Here is a 26,698-nt window from a genome sequence, read left to right as displayed (position 1 = left end):
TTGCCACTTCTCAAGACATTTATCAACTAAGATATGACTAGCACATAAACTGGAAAAGGAAAGGCTCAGTGATGCTGTAGTATAGCGTAATGGAAAGTTGGATTGCAACAGTGCTAATAATGACCAGATGGTTTTAGTTTATATCGGCATGAAAATTGACATTTTATTAGGCTGCACATTCCACTGTTTCTTGCTAAAAGCTGATGTCTACTGAAACCACAAAGTCATTTGAGGAAATCTATTTCTTATAGAAGTTAAATCTGGAGACTTTTTAGGATCTTCACAGTCAGAATTGATTGGGCTTTTTAGCCCACACATCAATCATTCAGTAGATTCTCATCCACAATCTTGAAGGCAGGACATCATGGTATCTTCTGCCTGACAAGAACACATTTGTCCATTTAAAGCCTGTTTATTTTAGTCTTAAATACCAATTTAGGTTTACTACAATCCAACTTGAAAGAAAAGAGCTGTTAATTAAGTGTGCAATAGTGTAGCCACTTTTTAAAAATGATTATGGACACCCGAGTGGTGTAGCGGTCTTAGGTAATGCATCTTAGTGCTAGAGGCGTCACTACAGGACCTTGGTTCGAATCCAGGCTGGATCACAACCGGCCGTGATTGGGAGTCCCATAGGGCAGCGCACATTTGGCCCAGGTTTGGCCGGTGTAGGCCGTCATTGTAAATAAGAATTTGTTCTTAAGTTCTTAACTGACTTTCCTAGTTAAATAAAGGTTAAGAAATATTTTTTTTTTAAACACACGGTGGCGCTGTAGAGTGTCTAAAACATGGGTCCGTTGTGTTTTTGTAAAACTTTAACGGGTAGAGGAAATTTGCATGTCCGGGCGTCTGTGCCAATAGGCTCGCTCAGAAGGCAGGGCCAGCGAGTGGAGTTGGGAGAGGAACCCAATCTGTGCGACAGTAACTGCACAGTCAACTAAAGCATAAATATTACAAAACATTTATCGAAATCGTTATTTACTGCTCGTCTTGTTTTTTTGTTTTATTGTATAATAAGCGGATTGACTCGTACAAGTATTTACATCAAGAAGACCACTTGCCCGCATCGAATCATCGCTCCATCCAATGTTCATGAAGACATTCTGAAATTACATGTTCTTCCATATTTCGTTGGGATTGGATTACACAAAAGGCAGCACGGACTCACACAATTATTCACTCTTCTCATTGGTGAGTTCACTCTATATTCCCTATACCCCATACCGTTATTTATGGTGACTTGATGTTTTGTTGATTTTGAATGGTTAATAATTAATTCATCTCCGCGCGTGCATGTCTTGGAACTCTTCTTCGTTTTCAAATCCAAGAAATGGGATCAATTAGTAGGAACAAGATGCGAAACTATTTAGATCTATTGAAAAATAACTGCAGCCAATAGTTTTGAAATAGGCTATTTATATGCATGTAATATGTTAAATGATTTGCAGTGTCTGCAGTAGCATATGGTTCATTCAAGACCACCCTTACAAGCCGCTCTGCACTGCCGAATCATTACGTTCTGAGTCAGATGTATATACCATTGTATTCTGCTTGTTGTGTGGAAACATGATCTGGGTTTTATTGAAAGGTAAATTATGAAATATCTGTGTCCGGTGTAATAGAGCCATATGCCCACCTTCTATCGTGTTCTGTGCGGCTGTAGTTTTTGCCTATTCATCTCTACAGTAATACATTTCAAAAACGCGCCCTGCATCTTTATACGACGCATGCCTGCAATGAAACACCTTATACTCTCATGTAGGCTACCTGTCCGCATCCTCATATATGGCGAAGGGAACAGTCAACTGGAACAGTATAGGTGCGGCTGAAAGGAAGTGTAGTTTTGCTGCTGTATCTTATTGTAATGGAAGGCTATAAAGAACATCAGTTTTGTGGACCTTCCTTCCGGCCGTGTGGGAATGGGTGGATAACGACAAGCCAGGGCCGGTATGGAGGGATCGACACTCACATTATGCAGAATATATGACTGGCTTCACTGGTGTGTAAGCCTAGCACTATGGTAATACTATGACACAATGACTTGCGGGTTCTGATACTCTGGTAGGATGGCTGAGATATGTGTCCAGACCAGCATCCAGACATTGACCCCAGATGTCCCCCACACGATACACTCATCCTCTTGTTAGAAACCAATGATGATTGAGGCTGGGGTTGATGATGAGGAAGCATCATATGGGATGCAAGTTTTTTGTCATCCCATCATGGCCATACTTATAGGCCCTGCCATTGGGGCCTTGTTGTCACCATAAGGCAACAATTATGTGACTCAGCAGAATGTAATACATTGACAGATGGTGCTTATGTGCTGTATTGATCTGTGAATCCGCCCTGAGACCGAGAGCAGGGGTAGATCTCAATTGCATAGACTTCGTGTCCTCTCTCCTCGGCTCCTTCTCAAAACCCATTGGATGAGAAAGCCAGATTTCCTCCCCTCTCGAGGAGTGTGCAATTGGGATCTTCCCAAGGACTTCTTGAGGCCAAAGTGTTGACAACTCAAGACAAGTTTTACATCAAGCCACCCACGCGTGAAATACCCCCATCATCTTATGTGCAAAGCAACACCAGGAATGATCTGTTGAGTACCATGTGTATTTATCATTTCAAATAAAAAAGCTGCTTAAATGCTTGAGCTGACATATAGGTATGCATATCATGTATCAATAAACAACAGTGCATTATAACATTCTTTACATGTGTCTTGATTGCATACCTTACATTCTTGAGCACAGCGGGTCATGTTATTCAGTGGGTGTCTGTCAGTCTGTTGGCCTCTGAGTGTTATGGTTTCCCCTCCTTGGTGTCACATGCCGAGCATTAACAATGGGGACAGTGTGGCTCACCTGCCTGGATAGCTAGGAAGCTGCATGGGCAGGACTCTCCAGGGCAGGGCTGGGTCTGACCTGGGTGCCGCACTGTAGTGCAATGACTTTAAACTTAGGCCTATTGTCTTGGCTGGTATTGGCCCATTGTAATGCAGCCCACTAAGGATTTGGGTGAGGAGCATGTACAGTTGAATGAGCAACTGTTTGCCTTGCAACCCCTCATCTCCCCAAATCGTTTCCCCTTCCTTTTAGATTGCAGCGTTTAAAGTTGGCACCCTTTTGTTAGCCAGACGGACACACGGAGGGACAGACCAGCTGGGCCCACAATGGGAGGGGGTTAAAGGTCATCCAATCAGCGGCGAGTTGAGCGGCAGCCGGCAGCGGAGGGCGTTGCTCCCTTTGTGATAATCAGGGTGTGACTGGTAAACAACGGGCTGAACTTCCACCCCACTCTGACCGGCATTGTTTGAATATACTGTTTAGGGTTTTGGCATTGTAACTTCCAGTCGAGAACACGGGAGGTGCCTTTTTTGTCCAGCCCAGTGATATATAGGTTACTAAAGGAAGTGACTTTGGGATGTGCTGTTCTTGTCAGCCTCTTGACAATTATCATGTTTGTACTCTGAGTCTGTGTGAAAGGGACTACGTTCCACTAGTAACATAGCATTAATTATAGCAGTCTATTTTGGGTGGCTGAATTTAATCACAGAAGAGAGAGGGAGAGAGAGGGAGAGAGTGAGAGAGAGAGAGATGGGAATTAGCCAACAGGGACAAAAAAGCTATTTATCGCCTGTTCTCTCTCAGCCCAACAGAAAATCCTCAGGTCATTGGAAATGATTACATCAACGTGTGCATAGCTTTGAGCCAGAAGATTCTCTTGTCTTCCTCAATTTGTATTTCTGTCAGCTGCTTTTTTGTACACAGACATTCATACATTATAACTTTCTGATCTTCTCTGTGCCTACAGGGCCTTGCAAAAGTATTCATCCCCCTTGGCGTTTTTCCTATTTTGTTGCATTTCAACCTGTAATTTAAATTGATTTTTATTTGGACTTCATGTGATGGGCATACACAAAATAGTCCACATTGGTGAAGTCAAAAAAATAACTTATTTCAAGAAATTCAAAAAAATATAAAACTGAAAAGTGGTGTGTGCATATGTAGTCACTCCCTTTGCTATGAAGCCCCTAAACAAGATCTGGTGCAACCAATTACCTTCAGAAGTCACATAATTAGTTCAATAAAGTCCACCTGTGTGCAATCTAAATGTCACACAATCTGTCACATGATCTCAGTATATATACACCTGTTCTGAAAGGCCCCAGAGTCTGCAACACCACTAAACAAGGGGCACCACCAAGCACGAGGCACCATGAAGACCAAGGAGCTCTCCAAACAGGTCAGGGACAAAGTTGTGGAGAAGTACAGTTCAGGGTTGAGTTATAAAAAAATATCAGAAACTTTGAATATCCCACGGAGCTCCATTAAATCCATTATTAAAAAATGGAAAGAATATGGCACCACAACAAACCTGCCAAGAGAGGCCCGCCCACCAATACTCACGGACCAGGCAAGGAGGGCATTAATCAGAGAGGAAACAAAGAGACCAAAAATAACCTTGAAGGAGCTGTAAAGCTCCACAGCGGAGATTGGAGTATCTGTCCATGGGACCACTTTAAGCTGTACACTCCACAGAGCTGGGCTTTACGAAAGAGTGGCCAGAAAAAAATAAGCAAACACGTTTGGTGTTCGCCATGTGGGAGACTCCCCAAACATATGGAAGAAGGTACTCTGGTCAGATGAGACTAAAATTGAGCTTTTTGGCCATCAAGGAAAACGCTATGTCTGGCGCAAACCCGGCACCTCTTATCAGCCCGAGAACACCATCTCCACAGTGAAGCATGGTGGTGGCAGCATCATGCTGTGGGGATGTTTTTCATCGGCAGAGACTGGGAAACTGGTCAGAATTAAAGGAATTATGGATGGCGCTAAATACAGGGAAATTCTTGAAACTTGTTTCAGTCTTCCAGAGATTTGAGACTGGGACGGAGGTTCACCTTCCAGCAGGACAATGACCCTAAGCATACTGCTAAAGCAACACTCGAGTGGTTTAAGGGGAAACATTTAAATGTCTTGGCATGGCCTAGTCAAAGCCCAGACCTCAATCCAATTGAGAATCTGTGGTATGACTTAAAGATTGCTGTACACCAGCGGAACCCATCCAACTTGAAGGAGCTGGAACAGTTTTGCCTTAAAAAATGGGCAAAAATCCCAGTGGCTAGATGTGCCAAGCTTATAGAGACATACCCCAAGAGACTTGCAGCTGTAATTGCTGCAAAATGTGGCTCTACAAAGTATTGACCTTGGGGGGGTGAATAATTATGCGCGCTCAAGTTTTCTGTTTTTTTCTTATTTCTTGATTGTTTCACAATAAAACATATTTAGCATCTTCAAAGTGGTAGGCATCTTGTGTAAATCAAATGATACAAACCCCCATTCCAGGTTGTAAGGCAACAAAATAGGAAAAATGCCAAGGGGGGTGAATACTTTCGCAAGCCACTGTATATGCTAAGTTGAGTGATTGGGTTTCTACCTAGTTAATTGCATTCAGCCTATTGCCATTTTCATTAGAGCACTCAATCGCTGTGTATTTCCAACAGGCGAATGTGTTTGTGTGTTTATGAGCGAAGGGAATGGTGCGTGAGAGCAATCATGCATGTGTGTTTGCGTCTGCCGATTTCCCCTTGGTAATCAGTGATTCCTCTGCTTCAGTGGCATTTTGGCTGCAGATAACAAGAAAGTGTATTGCTGTTTCTTAGCAGGGCCAAGTTGGATGTGGTCAGTGTGTGTATGAATGCCATTCCATCGGTGTGACAAACAAGTGCAATCACCAAGAGATGATTGGGGTCGTGATCTTGTGTGATACACAGGTTCACGGTTGAACAGGTCTGACTCTGTGCTGCATGGTGGGCTTAGTTTGAGGTAGAGCTCTGTGTCTTCTGACAGGAGAGAAGTGGAGCCTACCGGGACTTTTTGAAGCACAATCTGCCAAGCACAGAGCACGCTATTCATCTCGCTCCGTCAAGAGTGGAGAGAAGGGAGACAGAGGGTTGGTGAGGCTGGGTGCTTTTGGGGGGTTTTCGACGGGGGTAGGGGTTGGATTGGATGGCTACACAGGTTGAATTATCCTGACTCATCCAGGCAAGCAACTCTAAACAGAGAGGACAGGACGGTAGCAGCCAGCAGGGAAGGACTTTTTCTGGGGTAAACAGAAGCAGTAGGTCCCTGGCAGAGTTTGTGTGTGTGGGGGTGTGTGTCTGTGTCTCAGAGCACGTCTCTGCTCTGTCAAGCGTCTAATTTTGGAACACGGTTGGTGGTTAAAACATTTCAGATGAAAATCTCTACCAGGGCCTGTCGCTCTAATCACATCTGAGACGGAACTGAAGCTTGACCCCTGCTCTGTCATGTCCTCCCTCGACCGGGAGGAGCAGAGGACATTATCACAGCTCCTCATTTGATATTACCGAGAAAACAACTCTAGCTATAGCCTTAGCAATCAAGCTCAAAACGTGAGCATTCTTCATTGAGGTTTAAATCTTTTTTTCATTTGGAACAGCAAAGTTCAGGCCACAGATCTGACGGCACCAGCAGCTACTCTGAAGTTGTTTTGATGGCACACTTCAAACTTCTTTGCCTCATCTGAAGATACTTGACTGAAAGTAAATCTTGTTTGTTTAGTATATGCCTCTGTCTTTGGGTATTTTGCCTTTGAAAACAGTGCTTTAGAACCAATGCTTTCTACCTTTCAAGCCAGACAGCGCAGAAATGGAAGAGACTGCTTTAGAAGAGACAGCTAATTGAGACCAAAAACAGATGCGCGTGATCCCTCCAGCTGTGTAGAAAGTCACAGACAATGACTCATACCCTGAGAAAAGGTTACAGCATCAAAGTCACATCTGAGATGCACCCTGGCTACACATCAACTCTGTACAACATCTCTTATCCAGTTTCCATCCATTTTAGGCTTGCTAAAATATTTTGGTTTGGGAGTCTGCTGGCTTTGGATGACTTCTGGTTGTAAATGTGCAAATGAGACATGCTCCTTTCTCCTCTTATGGCCATTACTCACCATAACCATGGTGGTATCGCGGCCAATTTGGAGCATCTGGTTCGACATGAGATACTCTGCATGCTCTCGCTCCCATTTCACCTCGTACACTCTGCCCCTCTCTGCCCTCCCCTGCCCCTCTCAGCCCTGCCTCCCAGTGTGCCTGTCTGCAACCCCCCAGCTGCTCCCCAGATGTGGCCGAGTCACCCAGCTGTTACCCGGAGTTCGGGAGAGAAGGATGGAGGGAGGAGGGAGATTTCACAACCAACACCAGTCTTAGGGGTGACAGGTAGCCTAGTAGTTAGAGCTTTGGGCCAGTAACCCGAAAGGTGGCTAGATCGAGTCCCTGAGCCGACAAGGTAAAAATCTGTTGTTCTGCTCCTGAACAAGGCAGTTAACCCACTGGTCCTAGGCCATCATTGTAAACAAGAATTTGTTCTTAACTGACTTGCCAAGTTAAATAAAGGTAAAATAAAAAATTGTTCAGCTGCAGAAGAGGCCAGATCCTAGTTGTTTGCTCATAGCGGGTCTAGAATGTGTTACTCTTGACCCCAAACCGCTGGGTGGTTTCCTTTTCAAGATGTCCGACCATGATGTCCTTCACAGAGGGAGTGGGAACTGCTTTCAAACCAAGATGTAGTGGAAGGTCCTTGCTGTGTGAGTCAGAATCATACAGAAACCTGGTCACATTGCCTGGGAACTGCGTACATTCACCGTATGAAGATGTAGGCCTACAGGCTTACATGGTCAGATAGATGCACTTTAAACTGAGGACCTGCTGTATCCCTGAGGAACCTCAGAGATTTGAATGGAGAAAGTGACCTTTTCGGGACATTGACTACAGCCAACATGACTGCTTGTCTGTCTCTCAATGCCCACTCTGGCCTACCCTGTCCTGGGACTGTCTGTCACTCACATGGACCTAATGCCTCTGCTTCTAGCGTTATCGAACGGGGGGGGGGGGGGGAGTGGTCGTCCCTAGACAGGGAGTCTGCGCCCACAGACAAACAGGTCTCCCGTTGTCTGTCGTGTCTGCATGCTGAGCGCTGGGGCCATCCAGGGTCTTCAGCCAGTAGGCCAGTCCACACCACAGTCTCTCCCGCCTGAGAGAGAGAGAGCCAGGGAGAGAGCTCTGGCCAGACAGGGCTCCAGGGCTGCATTGCATCCATCACTGGAGATCAATTAACAGTAGCAGCAGCAGCAGCAGCAGAGAAGTGACCTCTGCTCACACACCAGACCAGTGCACTCGCTCTGCCCATAGGCTGAGGAAGCACTGATACAGAAGGCTGAGATGGAGGGGGGATGGTGAGGGAATTGAAGAAGAAGAGAGGAGAGAGAAGGCTGGGGGAGCACTAGATTGTATCTGCTGATATCTTCAGCATCCATCCCGAGTAATGAAAGCTTACAGGGACAAAGGAAAGGAGCACGAGTTGAGCTATGCAGGAGAGGACATTATAGATTTTGTAGAGAGGTGGGATTGGGATGGTGGGAAGGGGGAAGATAGAGACAGACAGACAGAGAGACAGACATAGACAGACAGCTAACACATAGTGCAGATGGGCAAAGGGAGATTTCCCAATCATCCCATTCCTTCTCTACATACTACATAATCACATATGTCTATCCATCATTCTCGCTCTGTTTACCTCCTGGTGCAAAATCAATCTGTCTGCTGAGCATGCCATATTTGGATTTAGCATTCTCTGTCTCTGTCTGTCTGTCTGTCTGTCTGTCTGTCTGTCTGTCTGTCTGTCTGTCTGTCTGTCTGTCTGTCTGTCTGTCTGTCTGTCTGTCTGTCGTCTGTCTGTCTGTCTGTCTGTCTGTCTCTCTCGCTCTCTTTCACTCTCTCTTTCTCACTTTCTCATCAGCCTTCAAAGGGGCTTAAGTGTGATGGTATTAAATTCCAGGAAGGAGCCACAGGAAGAGCCGATTGGAAACTGAGCAGGTAATGAAAGGTTTTGGTGTCAAATGAGAACCCGGCTGCAGGCAAATTGCACTGCGGAGGGGTTGGGAGCTATTGTCTGGCTCATAAAGCCAGACCCCATGGCTATCCCTCCATATCCATATGATCTCCTTCCACCCGCCTGTAGCATATAGTAGTAGTACACTGTCTAACAATGACTTCCAAGCAGTCTCGTGTTACTGTACGCCCAGTCCCAAGTATCGTACAGGAAGCCTGGACTCGAGGCTAAGTGGCTAAGTGAATAGGATGTCTGTCAGTTCATGTTTCTGATCCTGTGCTGTTGTTGACATGGAGGGGCTTGTGTGTTACAGTTCCAGCTGCTCCGCATGAGAAATGTGTTATTGCTTCAGCTTCGTGACTTGGCATTCCAAGAAACCCAGAGGAAGACCCCAAACGGCACCCTCCCTCCCCCCGACTGCATATCTTTGAACCCTCAATCCCCTCCACAACCACACTGGTCCTTTCATATGGGCTCTGTTGACATCCTCACAGCAGCCTCGCACAAGGCTTCTCTCCACAGTCACAGAGGAAGCTGTTCAGGCCTGCCTGGTCCATGTCTCTGGTCCATGTCTCTGGTGCATGTCTCTGTCTGGCTGTGCTGCTGTCGCTGGACTGGACATCCGTCTGGGTGTGGTTAGCTAGCTAGCTGTTCTGTCTCTATGACTCTGTGTGAGATGTGGTGGGTGGAGGAGCTGCTTGACTTGCAGTCCTCTTTCCATCCACCGCCTGTGTCCATTTCCATAGAAACAGGGTTTGACAGACAGTGAAACACAGTTCCAATCCCCTAGCAGCAGCAGCCGCACAAACACACATGGTGCCGGTGGCATGAATGTAGCCGGCAGTTGTGAGATATGTCTCCTTGTCGTTTTTTTAGCCCACTACTACACTGTGTAAATGTGTGTGTGTGTGCGCGTTTCTATGTGTCTGCCCTTACTGAACTCCTATATGGTTAGTATTGGCAGGAGATTGAAGTAGCTCGAGCTCAGCGGATGAATCCAACTGATTCGGAGGAAAATCCCTGCTTGTGATTCATGGCAGCAGAGTGTTCTCCTCCCTCAGACAAATCGTGTGTACTCCTCCTGTCTGGATTCCCATTTATAATGCAGCTACATAGATAACAAGATGGTTCGGTCACAATGTGATCTCACAGACAGTTACACCCACTTTTCATCGAGCAGAGGAATCTCACAGAACAGCTCAGATCCCAAGGCTGTAGCTAGCAGGCTAGACACCCTGTTCCTGTATTCATAAAGCGCTACGGAGTAGGAGTGCTGATCTAGGATCTGTTTTGAATACGATTAGGCTACATGGGCAGGGGGGACCTGATCCTAGATCAGCAGTCCTACTCTGAGCTTTATGCTTTATGAATACGGTCACTAATCTTTTATTTTTCCTTTAAAAACATTTTTTTTACTACGAGCTGCTGCTTTTTCGGGAATTCCAATTCAACGGAGGGGAGTCTCACATTTCCAAACGTATCTAAATATATGAGTAGTAAAGTGGAGCCCGAGGCCCCCCCTTGAACTGGTGAAATTAAAGTAATACACTATGATTCTCTGGCTCTGTAGGAGGCTTCATTTCCATCGCTGAGTGATTCATTTAGCTGTGTGGGCCTGATAATGTTATTCACTAATAAAATAACACCATCGCTGCCATACCATGAGGCACTTTCGAGCCACTCTCTTCCATTCCACCATGTGGAAATGGAACATGGAATGTAATGCAATTTCGGTTTGTTTTCCTATTTCTCAACAGGATCTCTGTCAGAAACATTGTGCATTGTGTACAGGAATGTGTGATCTGATCGACAGACAGTTGTACGAACGCACTGTATGTCACCATCTCTGTCTCTTTCTCTGGGCAGTCTCAATTTAACAAGCCTGAGCAGCTAGGAGTCGGAAAACAGACACGAATGTTGTGTCTGTACTGTGTAGGTGTGTCTGAGGTTGTGTTGTTGTGTCTGTACTGTGTAGGTGTGTCTGAGGTTGTGTTGTTGTGTCTGTACTGTGTAGGTGTGTCTGAGGTTGTGTTGTTGTGTCTATACTGTGTAGGTGTGTCTGAGGTTGTGTTGTTGTGTCTGTACTGTGTAGATGTGTCTGAGGTTGTGTTGTTGTGTCTGTACTGTGTAGGTGTGTCTGAGGTTGTGTTGTTGTGTTCGAGCGCCCTCCATTCCTCCCTCTTCATGGTGGTGTCATGCTACTTCGGCTCTGCCTGGCCCTGCTTCTATCTGGGTCCTGGGCCCTTATCTAATACAATCTGTCTCGATCTAATATTCAGCCATGCTGCCCCCAGGGAGAGGAGATGGCCATGGCCTCCCTCCCTATCATCGATCCGATCCAAGAGGAGAGAGAGAGAGGAGCGCATGCCTGGCGGTAAACTACCGACTTTCCTGGAAGACTCTCCGGGCCGTTGCTTGGATAGCCGACCAAGCTTAGATTGACAGGAGTAGGAGGCATATAGGGCTGTTCGCAGAAAGATATTTAGCTAAGATGGTATTTATGAATGACTTTATTATAGAAAGCTCTATTCTTTTCAGAGGAAGTAGATGGATAGAGAGGGGGGTAGAGTTGGCATACACGGTGGTGGTTGGTTTGGGATTGGCTAGGTGGGAGTCCCTCTAACCACACATTCACCATTGTACTCGTCCTCTGAGAGACTGGGCCAGGGCCTTGCGTAACAACTGTCCCTGCTAATGCTCTGGCAGCGAAATTAGGTCTCTCTCTCTCTCTCTCTCTCTCTCTCTCCTCTCTCTCTCTCTCTCTCTCTCTCTCTCTCTCTCTCTCTCTCTCCTCTCTCTCTCTCTCTCTCCCTCTCTCTCTCTCAATTCAATTTCAATTTAAGGGCTTTATTGGCATGGGAAACACATGTTTACATTACAAAAGCAAGTGAAATAGATAATAAACAAAAGTGAAATGAACAATAAAAAATGAACAGTAAACATGACACTTACTAAAGTTCCTAAAGAATAAAGACATTTCAAATGTCATATTATGTTTATATACTGTTGTAATGATGTGCAAATAGTTAAAGTACAAAAGGGAAAATAAATAAAAAATAAATATAGGTTAGGAAGTGCAGCTCTTTTGTGGGCAGTGTGCACATAGCCTGTCTTCTCTTGAGAGCCAGGTCTGCCTTCTGCGGCCTTTCTAAATAGCAAGGCTATGCTCACTGAGTCTGTGCCTAGTCAAAGCTTTCCTTAAATTTGGGTATTCTAACACTGTGTACTCTCTGTTTAGGGCCAAATAGCATTCTAGTTTGCTCACTTTTTTTGTAAATTCTTTCCAATGTGTCAAGTACTTATCTTTTTGTTTTCTCATGATTTGGTTGGGTCTAATTGTGTTGCTGTCCTGGGGCTCTGTGTGGTCTGTTTGTGTTTATGAACAGAGACCCAGGACCAGCTTGCTTAAGGGGCTCTTCTCCAGGTTCATCTCTCTGTAGGTGATGGCTTTGTTATGGAAGGTTTGGGAATCGCTTCCTTTTAGGTGGTTGTAGAATTGAACGTCTCTTTTCTGGATTTTGATAATTAGCGTGTATCGGCCTAATTCACAGAGGATATTTTTGCAGAATTCTACATGCAGAGTCTCAATTTGGTGTTTGTGCCATTTTGTGAATTCTTGGTTGGTGAGCGGAACCCCAGACCTCACAACCATGAAGGGCAATGGGTTCTACAACTGATTCAAGTATTTTTTGCCAGATCCTAATTGGTATGTCGAATTTCATGTTCCTTTTGATGGCATAGAAGGCAACGGTGTCTAGATGGAAGTTTTATTTATGGTCCTGGGAACTGGACCTTTTTTGCAACATAATTATTTTTGTCTTACTGAGATTTACTGTCAGGACCCAGGTCTCTCTCTCTCTCTCTCTCTCTCTCTCTCTCTCTCTCTCTCTCTCTGTCTTTCTCTCTGTGTTTCTGCTCCCTGTTACGAGTGTCATGGGAGAATAGCCAGATACACACTCTAGTTTTCTTTCCATAACTGCAAGTTTTTAAGCTGAAGTGGATGTGGAGTGAGATACAGTAATGATTAGGGTTCGTACAGAGTATGACTATAAAACAGTCCTACAGTAAACCAGTTGGGTTGTGAAGGGAGTCTGACTATAAAACAGTCCTGGAGTAAACCAGTTGGGTTGTGAAGGGAGTCTGACTATAAAACAGTCCTGGAGTAAACCAGTTGGGTTGTGAAGGGAGTCTGACTATAAATCAGTCCTGGAGTAAACCAGTTGGGTTGTGAAGGGAGTCTGACTATAAAACAGTCCTGGAGTAAACCAGTTGGGTTGTGAAGGGAGTCTGACTATAAATCAGTCCTGGAGTAAACCAGTTGGGTTGTGAAGGGAGTCTGACTATAAAACAGTCCTGGAGTAAACCAGTTGGGTTGTGAAGGGAGTCTGACTATAAAACAGTCCTGGAGTAAACCAGTTGGGTTGTGAAGGAAGTCTGCGTGAGGCTCAAAGTTAAGAACCAAAGATAGATGACCACATGCAGTGGGTTTGAGGAAAACCCCTCTCCTCAAATCTCTGTTCACCCCTCTCTCCAGCCTACAGCTGGCTGTGTTTGGTTGGGGCGGGAAGGGAGGGGGAAGGAGGGTTAATGGAGACACAGCTGGTCTGACCCCTCCAAAACCAGCTGCTGTTACAAAAGACACCCGTCAAGCTTTTGGAGTTGGTGGCCTGCCTGCCTGCGCATCACTTTTTGCTTCCTCCCCCCTTCTCTCTCTCTATTGTGTCCCCCCAGACCCCACCCAGCTGTTCCAGGGTTTTTACTTTCCTTCTCCCCCCAAATTAACAAGCCTGACTACACACACTTACTTACACACACTCTCGTTGTCACACAAACACACACACACACACACGCACTCACACACACACACACACACACACACACGCACACACACACACACACACACACACACACACACACACACACACACACACACACACACACACACACACACACACACACACACACACACACACACACACACACACACACACACACACACACACACGCCTATACAATCCCGTTGAGACAAATGTTTGATCAATCACACCAAAGGCTGTGGCTTAGTATTGGCTGTGTGCCTCGGAGGCCTCCAGGACTGGTAGAAGCCTGGGGCTGTAGTTACAATCCAGTGGCTGGCTCCGGGGCCTCGAGGGTGGGCTGCTGCGTGCTGATGCCACACCCTCCCTCTCCTCCCTTCTCCCATTGTTCCAATCTCTGACAAGTTGCACGTGTCTCTCTTTTCACGGTGACGGTGGGGGGTGGGCGGGCCTTTGTGGGGCAGCCATTGTGTCGGGGACACACTCTCATTTGATAGACGCGTGCTGACAAAAGAGAAAAGGGGGACACTTTGGTTAATTATTTGTGGCGCTACAGTGAATAGGGGAGAAGCAGCGGCCATCTGTGATTTGTGCTTCTAATCTGTGCTATGCCCACGCTGTGGACCCACACTCCTCCCATGATCCCTCCCTCCCTCTCTGCCCAAAAATCCCTTATTTTGTCCTGGCACGCTTGTTTTGGGTGCATTCTCATTGTTGTGGTTAGCCTGTCTTCTCACAGGGTTTTGGGAGTAGAGACATGGTTCTGTAAGGGCCCTGGCCTCTGAGTTATTCCTCTCTGTCCTGCCCTGGCAATTCTGTAAGGGAGAGAAGGTTGACGTTCTCTCCTCTCTTCTCTTCCTCTCTCCTCTCACTTCCTCTCCTCTTCTCTCCTCTCCATATCGCTCTTCCTCTCTCCTCTTCTCTCCTCTTCTCTCCTCTTCTCCTCTTCTCTCTCTTCTCCTCTCACTCCTCTCCTGTCCTCTCTTCTCCTCGCCGCCTGAGGAGCTGAAAGTGTCTTTTGTTGATCCCGAGCGATTCTCCACTCTGACGCTTTGTTTTATAGCAACGAGACTAAACAACTGGTCTCTCTCTCTGTCTCACTGGATAAGTGCCTTGACTGGCACATTCTTCTCTCTGCCCTGTTACCAGTGTACATTGACATTGACACACTGCAGCCCTGGTTTGGGATTAGTTTGGGATCGATACTGTTCTTGGAGCCCATCAAGGTCATTCGAGTCTAAAACGCCACTGGCCAAACTGCAATCAATGTTGCTTACTACAATTACCCCTTCCCTCTATTTAAGGGGTGAGTCCTCCTCTTATAGGGTCCAGGGACAGTTCTGAACTAAACAATTTGTCTGGGCTTTTTTTTAAAGTCAGCCTGTTTTTGTGTGGCACCAGATGTTCCCTCACGAGTCTGGCCCCACTGGGCACAGACGTCAATTCAACGTCTATTCCACGTTGGTTCAACGTAATTTCATTGAACGGACTTGGAAACAACATTGATTCAACCAGTGTGTGCCCAGTGGGGCCTTTCTCCACGAACCCTCGACACTCTCTGTTAAATGTAGGATTGGCTACATGATGTGACTGTCTGCCTGTTTTTAGGCTGCTGCTGCTGGGAACCCTGCTGTTCTCGTTGCCCTAGAAAATTCTGCAAGCTTTTCCCTCAGCTTCCAGTGAGAGTGCCCGGCTGTAGACAGACAGTGGAGGGAGACAGAGTCACGCTGCTTTAAAAGCTTATCGATCTCTCAGAGCTAGCCTCTCTCAGAGCTAACTCCCCCCTCACCAACTCCACAACAACAGACTGCCCGCCTGCCCAGGGTGAAAGCATTCCTGGCTGTCTCGCATCGCATGTGTGGTTTCACTTAGGGTCAAAGGTCAGAGGCTACGAGGGACTTGGTTTGAAGGTATTTTTTTGGCACGTGGGGTTGATTGTATGGGGCTCACTTTGCCTCCTTTGTGTCCCCCTCCTGTCTGGTCCCATACCCCACCTCCGCCCTTCTCCCCCAGCTGTCCCCCTCCATTAACATGACAAAGTGGCGTGGTTCTGCTCTCCATCGGGGATGCTGCTAGCTGTCATGGTGGGGCCATTTGGGCCAGCCCAGCCCTGCTGTGGGCCATCTGTGTTTGGGCCTCTACTCCTACTCTCTCCTCTCCTACTGTGAGTCACTCAGAGCAGGGCAGGGTGTGACAGAGAGTCAGACCACTGGGGCCTCCTATAATACCATGAGGTAATTCACATTACACCCTATCAGAGCGAGACAAAGTTAAACATGACATTGTCACTCCAACTACAGCCTTAGAGGGACGTTGTAAGAACGTTTTTAAACCAGAGCACGCATGAGGTAATGGTATGGCTCAGGCAGACACAGAAATACCCAGTCACCACTACCTCTCCATCTTTCCACATTGAAGGGGGGTGGGTGGGTGGCAGAGGGAGGGGCGTGTGATGTCATGGGTGAAACCTGTTGAGGAAGAAAGTGGAACCTGTCGGAACTTGTCTATTGATAGCATTTTGTTTTCTTCTCACACGACGTTTGGAGTCGGTTAACTGCTTGAGGCGATGTTGTTGTGAAATGTAGGTCCTGGATGTTTCCCTACTGGATATGATGCATGGGAAATATCCTGGGGCTTGAAAGTCACACACCTTCCTCTCCTACTGCCTGCTGAAATCGAATTTCATCCAATATTTCTATACTGTTATTGATATGCACTCTTATTTCCCACCCCGTGTAGCAGTTAGTCCATCCGGTGACTAACTCGTATGCATCCCTAGTGAAAACAGCAGGGTAGCTAGCCTCACACTATGTGGCTCCAGCAGGGTTCAGCCTATCATATCCTAGGATTGGATTCACACACCCTCAGTAATACGTGACCTGCGCTTGACCCGTCGATGTTATTGGACCATATTTCTCTATGCTCAGTGCTGGATGTAAATGTGGTGCCCGGGCCGGCAGTGGGAGCTTTAATTAAAAGTGAGTGGTGTTCTCTCTGAGGAGACGCTGACTTAGAAAAATGATGACTAGAACGGCCACCGGTCCACCCATCATGGGCTCATTTGACTTGAATGGGGAATACCCAATCTAGTAATTCCATTTCGATGAAGCTGATATTTGAGAGAAGGCTAAGTGGGCTCAGTGGGGGTACTGTTCTACCAGTTGATTTCTGGGCAAGCTAAATGCCTTCTATGCTCACCACATGAGAGCACCAGCTGTTCTGGATGACTGTGTGATCTCGCTCTCTGTAGCCGATGTAAGACTTTTAAAGAGGTTAACATTCGCAAGGCCGCGGGGCCAGATGGAATACCAGGACGCGTACTCAGAGCATGCGCAGACCAGCAGGCAAGTGTCTTCACTGACAACCTATCCCTGATCGGTCTGTGATAGCAACTTGTTTCAAGCCAACCACCATATTCCCCATGCCCAAGAACACCAAGGTAATGACAGGCTGGTCATGGCTCACATCAACACCATCTTCACAGAAACCCTAGACCCACTCCAATTCCCATACCGCACCAACAGATCCACAGATGACACAATCTCAATCGTACTGCACACTGCCCTTTCCCACCTGGACAAAAGGAATATCTATGTTAGAATACTGTTCATTGACTACAGCTCAGCATTCAACACCATAGTCCCCTCCAAGCTCATCACCAAGCCCAGGACCCTGGAACTAAACACCTCCCTCTGCAACTGGATCCTGGACTTCCTGACGGTCCGCCTCCTGGCGGTGAGGATAAGCAACAACACATCCGCCACGCTGACCCTCAACACGGGGGACCCTCAGGGGTGTGTGCTTACTCCCTTCCTGTAACCCCTGTTCACCCCCTGTTCACCCACGCAGTGGGTTTGAAGTTTGAAGACGACACGATGGTGGTAGGACTGAATATCGACAGTGATGAGAGGAGGTCAGAGACCTGGCAGTGTGGTGCCAGGACAACAACCTCTCCTTCAACGTCAGCAAGACAAATGAGCTGATCTTGGACTACAGGAAACGGAGGGACGAGCTAATCAAGTGGCTACTCGGACTACCTGCATTGACCATTTTTGCACTAACTCTCATTGACTGTGCACATACACAAGACTCTACCGACACACACACCTACTTACACTGACACCCCAACACACACGTTCAACAGAGTTATTACCTCGTACCCCTGCACATCGACTCGGTACTGGTACTCCCTGTATATAGCCATGTTATTACCTCGTACCCCTGCACATCGACTCGGTACTGGTACTCCCTGTATATAGCCATGTTATTACCTCGTACCCCTGCACATCGACTCGGTACTGGTACTCCCTGTATATAGCCATGTTATTACCTCGTACCCCTGCACATCGACTCGGTACTGGTACTCCCTGTATATAGCCATGTTATTACCTCGTACCCCTGCACATCGACTCGGTACTGGTACTCCCTGTATATAGCCATGTTATTACCTCGTACCCCTGCACATCGACTCGGTACTGGTACTCCCTGTATATAGCCATGTTATTACCTCGTACCCCTGCACATCGACTCGGTACTGGTACTCCCTGTATATAGCCATGTTATTACCTCGTACCCCTGCACATCGACTCGGTACTGGTACTCCCTGTATATAGCCATGTTATTACCTCGTACCCCTGCACATCGACTCGGTACTGGTACTCCCTGTATATAGCCATGTTATTACCTCGTACCCCTGCACATCGACTCGGTACTGGTACTCCCTGTATATAGCCATGTTATTAACTCGTACCCCTGCACATCGACTCGGTACTGGTACTCCCTGTATATAGCCATGTTATTACCTCGTACCCCTGCACATCGACTCGGTACTGGTACTCCCTGTATATAGCCATGTTATTACCTCGTACCCCTGCACATCAACTCGGTACTGGTACTCCCTGTATATAGCCATGTTATTACCTCGTACCCCTGCACATCGACTCGGTACTGGTACTCCCTGTATATAGCCATGTTATTACCTCGTACCCCTGCACATCGACTCGGTACTGGTACTCCCTGTATATAGCCATGTTATTACCTCGTACCCCTGCACATCGACTCGGTACTGGTACTCCCTGTATATAGCCATGTTATTAACTCGTACCCCTGCACATCGACTCGGTACTGGTACTCCCTGTATATAGCCATGTTATTACCTCGTACCCCTGCACATCGACTCGGTACTGGTACTCCCTGTATATAGCCATGTTATTACCTCGTACCCCTGCACATCAACTCGGTACTGGTACTCCCTGTATATAGCCATGTTATTACCTCGTACCCCTGCACATCGACTCGGTACTGGTACTCCCTGTATATAGCCATGTTATTTTGACTCTTTATCGTTTTTCGTTATTCTCTGTATATTTATTCCTTGTGTCACTATTTTCCATCTTTCTCTCTGCATTGTTGGAAAAGGACCTGTATGTAAGCATTTCACTGTCTACACCTGTTGTTTACGAGGCAGTTGATAAATAACATGTGATTTGATGTGTGTGGGTGGGCCAAACGTAAACACACATCATCCTCTCAACTCCAGTGTAGCAAGTTCTGAAAGGTTTGGTGTGTGTGACTGTGTGTGTGACTGTGTGTGTGACTGAGTGTGAGACTGTGTGTGGGTGAGGAAGGGTTTTCAGAATCCTAATACTTTTTGTCTCTCAGTCCCTGTTTCTGTCTCTCTCATTCGCTCAGCTTGGCCTGGTCTCCTTCCCCTGTCTCTACCTCGCTGTCATCTCTCTCTATTTCTCTCATCCCTCTCTGTCTCTCGCTCTGCTCTGATCCTGGTCAGGAATAGGTCTTGTTGCTGTAAACACTGGAACGTTTCCTCTTCAGCACAAGGTTGTGTTTGCATCCTGTTTTTTTCTTCTCATCTCCTCTCAAGTGTAAGCAGCGCCAGCCTCATCAGAGAGGAGTAAAGTCCCAGAAGGCCCAAAGGATTAGGAGACAAATACCCGACAAATTGGGAAAGACCTCATCAGCACTAGCAGCTATTTGAAGCAGCAGCAGGTCCAGAGTGGTAGAGAGAGAGAAAGAGAGAGAGAGAGACACAGAGAGAGAGAGAGAGAGAGAGAGCAGCTCTTGGGTTATTTCTGTTGTTGTTCTCTCTCCCTCGCTTTTTCCTCCCCAAGCCTTGTCTCTTTCCCCAACAGCCATCACTACTCACTCGCCCCCCCCCCCCCCCCCCTCTCTCTCTCTCTCTCTCTCTCTCTCTCTCTCTCTCTCTCTCTCTCTCTGTCTCTCTCTCTCTCTCTCCCATGCTACGGGGAGAGAGAGAAAGAGTTGCCATGGGAGCTGGTTGCCATGCAGCAAGAGTGAGGTTTGGCGTGGTTGGGGGTGGAGGGTGGCGAGGGGGAGGGTAGTGTGGGGGGACAGAGGATGTGGGTTGGAGAGAAGGCTGTGTTGTGTGGAGAGCAGCTAGAGGTCTGCCAGTGTGACAGACCCCGGGTGCCACAGCCATTATACTCAGGCTCCCCACCAAACAGCATCAAACACTGCAGAACTGGGAGAAAAATAAAACAGGAGAAGGAGGGCAGGAAGGAAGGATGATCTAGTAGCAAGGTGTACAGTTGTGAGAGGGACTGAAAGAGGAGACATATAGGGCCGTACTCTGTCACTACGACATGCAGTCAGAGGCTTGTCTAACCCTCCAGTCCTCAGGTGCTGAAAACAGGCCTGATAGAGAACTCAACATCAACATAGGCTGAGGGCTCCCCTCCATGGCTATCCTCTGAAAACTGTACCATATGCAGAATTGCAGCCGTCTGCAATGACCTGCCTTGTGGACACAATTAGAGGTTGAGTGGCTCACATAATAGTTCTAGTGTGTGTGTGGTTGTGTGTGTGTGTGTGTGTATGTGTGCAGAGCACTGGTGTTGTAAATCAGGTCTCAGGCTCGCTGCTGCCCTTTTGTTAGCCCAGCAGACATGTGACCCAATTCAGTCTGCCTGCCCCCTCCACCCGCACGCATACACACACACACACACACACACACACAAACACATCTATCCTCTATCTCTCTTGGCAATTTTCAGGCGAGACCCACCGTTTATTTACCAGACAGTAAGAAAGAGAGGCTGGAGCATTTCCTTTATGGTTGGTTGGTGCTGTTAAATAGTCTGCCTTTTGAATGTTTTGGGAAAGAGGTACACTCATACTCACACACTTCTCTGTCCTCCATAGTTTTTGACCAGATTGGTGACAATGTGTCTTTGTAGTGGGGAACCGAACAGGCTTTTGGTTGTAAAGGGGGAAAGAGAGAGATGGAAGAGATAGGCATTGAACAGAGCCACACATCGATGCTTTTTAGATGAGTGTCTGGACTTGGCTCTGGCCAGCACTGGACCGGACAGTAGGGCTGTGTCCCGAAGCTCAGAAGATGATTGGACAGGAAGAGAGTCACGTGTTATTTGCTTCTGTGGGCTTAGCTGATTGGAGAGGAAAACAGGTATCTGATTTGTGACAATCGTTTGGGAAGTTGAGCTGTCTCTCATACAGTGTGGCTGACAGGAATTTTGGATCAAACCATTCCCAGACAATTGATACACACACTTGACACGAGCCTGGCTGAAAGCACACTTACACTGGAGCTCGTCCATGCACATAATGTTTGAATCATGGTAGCATAGCAACACAAGTCAACGGCATACAAAGTTACTCTCAAACTGGCCCAGTGTATCTTTAGTGTACTGTGTTCGTAAGCTTCGAGCAGGGTATGGGGGTACTTTGTGTGCACACACACTTGCTGTTGAGGTTTGGGAAATGCCTGCGGCTTGTGGTATGTTTCAGGAAATTACATCATCCAGGAACAGTTGGTGCAGGTTTCTAATTTCCATCCCAAACCAATGGAAATAGTCTGTCTGTTTGGGCTTGCCATAATGTTGGAAGATGAATACAACAAGAAAACACAGGGCTATATTGTTGTCATAGACTGTGTATAGAAGAAGAACCAACGTTTGTCTCAAATCTGGAAGAGGATGGAGGAAAAAGACGATGATGTAAGGAGGGAGAGAGGAAGAGAGAGAGAGGAGGAGGAGACATGAGGAGGGGGAGCAGAAGGGAGAGAGTAGGAGGGAGGGAGAGAGTTGGAGGGAGATGAGAGGAGGAGGGAGAGAGGAGGGAGTTGAGAGGAGCAGGGAGATGAGAGAGGAGGGAGATGAGAGGAGGGAGATGAGAAGAGCAGGGAGATGAGAGGAGGAGGGAGAAGAGAGGAGGAGGGAGAGAGGAAGAGAGAGAGGAGGAGGGAGATGAGAGGAGGAGGGAGAGAGGAAGAGAAAGAGGAGGAGGGAGATGAGAGAAGCAGGGAGAGAGTTGGAGGGAGATGAGAGGAGGAGGGCGAGAGGAGGGAGTTGAGAGGAGCAGGGAGATGAGAGGAGGAGGGAGATGAGAGGAGGAGGGAGAGAGGAGGGAGATGAGAGGAGGAGGGAGATGAGAAGAGCAGGGAGATGAGAGGAGGAGGGAGAGAGGAAGAGAGAGAGGAGGAGAGAGATGAGAGGAGGAGGGAGATGAGAGGAGGAGGGAGAGAGGAAGAGTGAGAGAGGAGGAACTAGATGAGAGGTGGAGGGAGAGAGGAAGAGTGAGAGAGGAGGAGGGAGATGAGAGGAGGAGGGAGAGAGGAGGGAGATGAGAGGAAGAGAGAGAGGATGAGGGAGATGAGAGAGAGGAGGAGGGAGAGAGGAAGAGTGAGAGAGGAGGAGGGAGAGAGTTGTGAGAGGAGATGAGGAATCGCTGACTGATAGAATAAGGGAAAGCGAGGAAAAGCGATGCCAATAGGAGAGGGAACAAGCCGAGTCTGTTCAATGAAAAGAACTGACACAGAGTTTGAGAATGGGGAGATGAGATGAGCACTTTCAGAAAACCTTGTACTCAGATATAAACTGATTTGAGTCTGACTTGAATTTGTACATGGCTTAGGGATTTATTGTGTTATATTTTGACACTGCGTTGCTGCCTACGGTGAGAATATATACGTTTTTGAATTTGCGGTGCAATGTTTGTGTAGCCTATATTGTGCTAGAAAAATAGGTACACAAATCCCACTGGGCACACCACGTCATTTCAAAGTGGAAATGTGGGTAATATTTGGTTGAGACGTTGATCAATGAGATTTCAACCTTTATTCACCCACTCAAAAAGACAGCCAGAAGTTTGTTGCATACCCAATGTGTTATCACTGTGCTTTCAACCATCTGAAAGCACAACCAAGTTCCAATAGAAAAACAATGTCAGATTTTTGGTTTAGTTGTCATGTAAATGTGTTATAACTTCTCTTTCAACCATTTAAAAGCACAGCAAAGTACAAATGGGAATACAATGTCAGATATTTTGTATTTATACAACAGATTCATGTGTTATCACTGTGTGTCATCTAATAGCAAAACCAAATGACCTGGATTGCAGTTGAGATTACATTAAAAGTGCACAATGCTGTCCGAGATTCTGCGCAGATTATTCTAGAAATATTATTCTAGAAATATAGAAATAAGATCTCCACCTTTGCATGATATCTTGAACATGCACACATTCTATGATTACATAAGAAGACATTTATAGTTACATAACCTCAAAATGTGGCCATGGATGTGTTACTAATTTCAAGGTTGAATAAATACTGTTAAATGAGTTTGTACTGATAGATAGGCTACTGAAAGTATTGTAAAAGTGAAATCGATTGTGCAACAAAATGTCAACATTTGACGGAGATGTATTTTTTGTGTCTGATTTAGTCTGGCTTTAATTCCCGTAATTTATATGTTGGATTCACGTCTCCATCTCAACCAAAAATACAAGTTAAAGAATAGGACTAAATCAAATCACAATTTATTTAAAGTGCATTTAAAGTGTGATCTGATTTAGTCCTATTCTATAACGTAGATTTTTGGTTGAGATGGGGACATGAATCCAACATATTAGTTAACAACTTGAAGATTACATTTGAAATCAATCAAAGCTTGAAACTGTAGGCCTTTATGTATTGTATATATTTAGTTGAACCCTGGGTTAAATTGAAACAACAGCTGTTGATGATTTAGCAAATCCTATATAGGCTTAAATATGGATGATATATGACTTAGAAAGTATGGTTACATTTCATTTTCTCTGTTAAAACCGACCCTTTGGAATCACTTCGATAACAACAGGGAATCTAGTTCTTAAGAAATCTCTCAATAATCATTCTCACGATAGCACGTTGGTAATAGTCAGTGACAAAAGTTAAGCAGGGTTGCTGCCTAGCCCATTGTTTAATTTTTCTGATAGTGGATATAACGTTGAAGGTCTGATGTTGTTTCAAAGGTACAAATACAACATATTTTATAAAAAGGTTTGTCTATGTTGAAAATTGGTTACCATGATGACGTAATCCCGTGGTTGAAATTTCACCCTTAAAACAACAGTTGAACGTTTTTTTCAAATCCAATGCATTTCCCACGTAGATTCCATGTCACAATCTGTTGACAAATTACGTTAAAACAACGTTGATTCAACCAGTTTGTGCCCAGTGGGATGTGTATTGTGGATTTGCATGGCAGTGCATTGTGAGTCTGTCATGTTTTTTTCACAAGCACAAATGATTTAGTATCGAGAGTTTGTACAGCACAGGAGGTTGGTGGCACCTTAATTGGGGGGGGACATGCTCCTAATAATGGATGGGGCGGACCAGGTGGAATGGTGTCAAATACATCCAACACATAGTTTCCATGGTTTCCATGTGTTTGATGCCATTCCATGCGATCTGTTCCAGACGGTATCATGAGCCGTCCTCCCCTCAGCAGCCTCCTGTGATGTACAGGTGGGCTATTTGATCATAATTGTTTTGGCTGTTCGTGAGTGCGTATGTGTGTGCTTGTGCGTGTCTGTTGGTTCATGGACATGAAAGACTGTGTCTACCACCGCAGGTCCTGTGCTTCCTCTAGCATAGTAAAACATCCGAAAAACATTAGGGTTTACACATTGTGCCACCACACATAAACACACAGCATTGAGGCCACTCAATAGTGGAACATCAGAGTACACACACAGTTTTGTTTTTGTGAATTTTGGGGATTTTTTGGGGAGTAAAAATGTACGGTGCATTCGGGAAGTATTCAGACCCCTTGACTTTTTCCACATTTTGTAATGTCAGACTTATTCTAAAATCGATTCAATTGTTTTTTTCCCTCGCCAATCAACCACAATACCCCATCATGACAAATCAAAAACAAGTTTTTAGACATGTTTGCAAATGTAAAAAAAATTATAATAATGAAATATGATATTTACATAAGTATTCAGACCCTTTACTCAGTACTTTGTTGAAGCACCTTTGGCAGCGATTACAGCCTCGAGTCTTCTTGGGTATGACGCTACAAGCTTGGCACGCCTGTATTTGTGGAGTTTCTCCCATTCTTCTCTGCAGATCCTCTCAAGCTCTGTCAGGTTGGATGGGGAGCGTCAATGCACAGATATTTCCATTCAAAATCCTATTTTCCCTAACCCCTAACCCCAAACCTTAACCCTAATCTTAACTTTAACCCCACCCAAACCCTAAACCTAACCCTTCAAATTTGTTTCCCTACCTTGTCAGGACATTCTGGTGACTTGTCAGGACATTCTGGTGACTTGTCAGGACATTGTGGTTTTGATCATGTAGGAGAACATGTACACACACACCAAGCCAGCTCTACTGGTGGGCCCTCATTTGGGTCACGAGAAATTGGGACAGGTTCAATTAACAACACAGAGCAATCAATGCTCACAATGCCTAGGGCTCACGGTCCAGCACTCCACACCACACCACACCGCCCCACACCACACCACGCCACCCAACGCCACACCACATCGTCCCACGCCACACTACACCACACCATACCAGGCTGCATGGCTATTTCTGTTGGGGTAAAACCTCGACTTCAGGGATAGACAACTAAAGTAAGCCGCAGGACAATTTTTGTCAGAGGGGATGGTCGGAGGCCCGGAACATAATTATAATAATTTTTACACCTCAAATTGACCACAACTAAGCCCAGAAAGAGATTGTATTTGAAAATAACAATAATTATATAACTTGATTATATTGAGACACAATCACATATGTCTCTTTCTTTAATCGTGGAATACTTGGGAAAAGATTTCCTAAATTACACACATTTTTATATGAATTCCTGGTGATTTTATAATCTTTTTTTTACCCAAAACTACAATCCCACAAAATATATATACTGTATTTTTTTGTTTAAAAAATAATTTTGGGGGGGGGCAATAAAAATCACTCACAGGCCGGTTTTTTGCTTGCACGCCGCCAGTTTGCCATCCCCTGCTCTACTCCAGGATTCCATGGGGAAAAAGAACAACAACACAGTTGGAAAACCATCAAGAATCCACAAGGGAAGATTACTCATAGTTTGTTTTGACGGTTTTCCATATATTTTTTGACATTTATTTAACTAGGCAAGTCAGTCAAGAACAAATTCTTATTTTATAATGACGTCCTACCCCGGCCAAACCCTCCCCTTACCCGGACGATGCCGGGCCAATTGTGTGCACCCTATGGGACACCCGATCACCGCCGGTTGTCATACAGCCCGAGATCGAACCAGGGTCTGTAGGGATGACTCTAGCACTGAGATGCAGTGCCTTATACCGCTGCACCACTCGGGAGCTAATGTTGCCATTTTTGGTTGAATTTCTACAATTCATTTAAGTGTGCACTCTAGTTAGCTCCATAGAAAAATAATGACTAGATTCTAATTGTATGGTTAGCCCCAGTGCAATCAACAGCAAGAACAGGGCTCTGGTGAGTGGTGAATAGCCAGGCTAGTGTTTACCACGGGAATGATTAGGGTTTGATGTGAGGTTAAAACAATGGTTGATTGAATTCTTTGGAAGCCATTTTTGTCACGTAAGGAGGAATCTGAGCAGTATGTGTTCCCATCCAGCCTGTGAGGTCATTGTGTTCGATAACTATACCATTAATAGGCTTATGGGAGAGCTCAG

At 46.0% G+C, this 26,698-nt stretch overlaps 1 protein-coding gene across 2 annotated transcripts in view; it reads left to right on the top strand.

The window, feature by feature from the left end:
- Positions 1 to 861: 861 nt before the first annotated feature.
- Positions 862 to 26,698, top strand: part of LOC110503314 (numb-like protein) — a 74,966-nt gene continuing 49,129 nt past the window's right edge. For both annotated transcript variants that reach the window (XM_036961495.1, XM_036961496.1), the window contains exon 1: positions 862 to 1,191. The gene's annotated coding sequence lies outside the window, so the exon portion shown is untranslated. The remainder of the gene's footprint in view (positions 1,192 to 26,698) is intronic.

This window comes from Oncorhynchus mykiss, chromosome 24 (assembly GCF_013265735.2).
Source record: "Oncorhynchus mykiss isolate Arlee chromosome 24, USDA_OmykA_1.1, whole genome shotgun sequence".
Taxonomy (NCBI): domain Eukaryota; kingdom Metazoa; phylum Chordata; class Actinopteri; order Salmoniformes; family Salmonidae; genus Oncorhynchus; species Oncorhynchus mykiss.
Note: the sequence above shows the minus strand (reverse complement) of the source record. Positions and strands in the feature narration are given on the sequence as shown.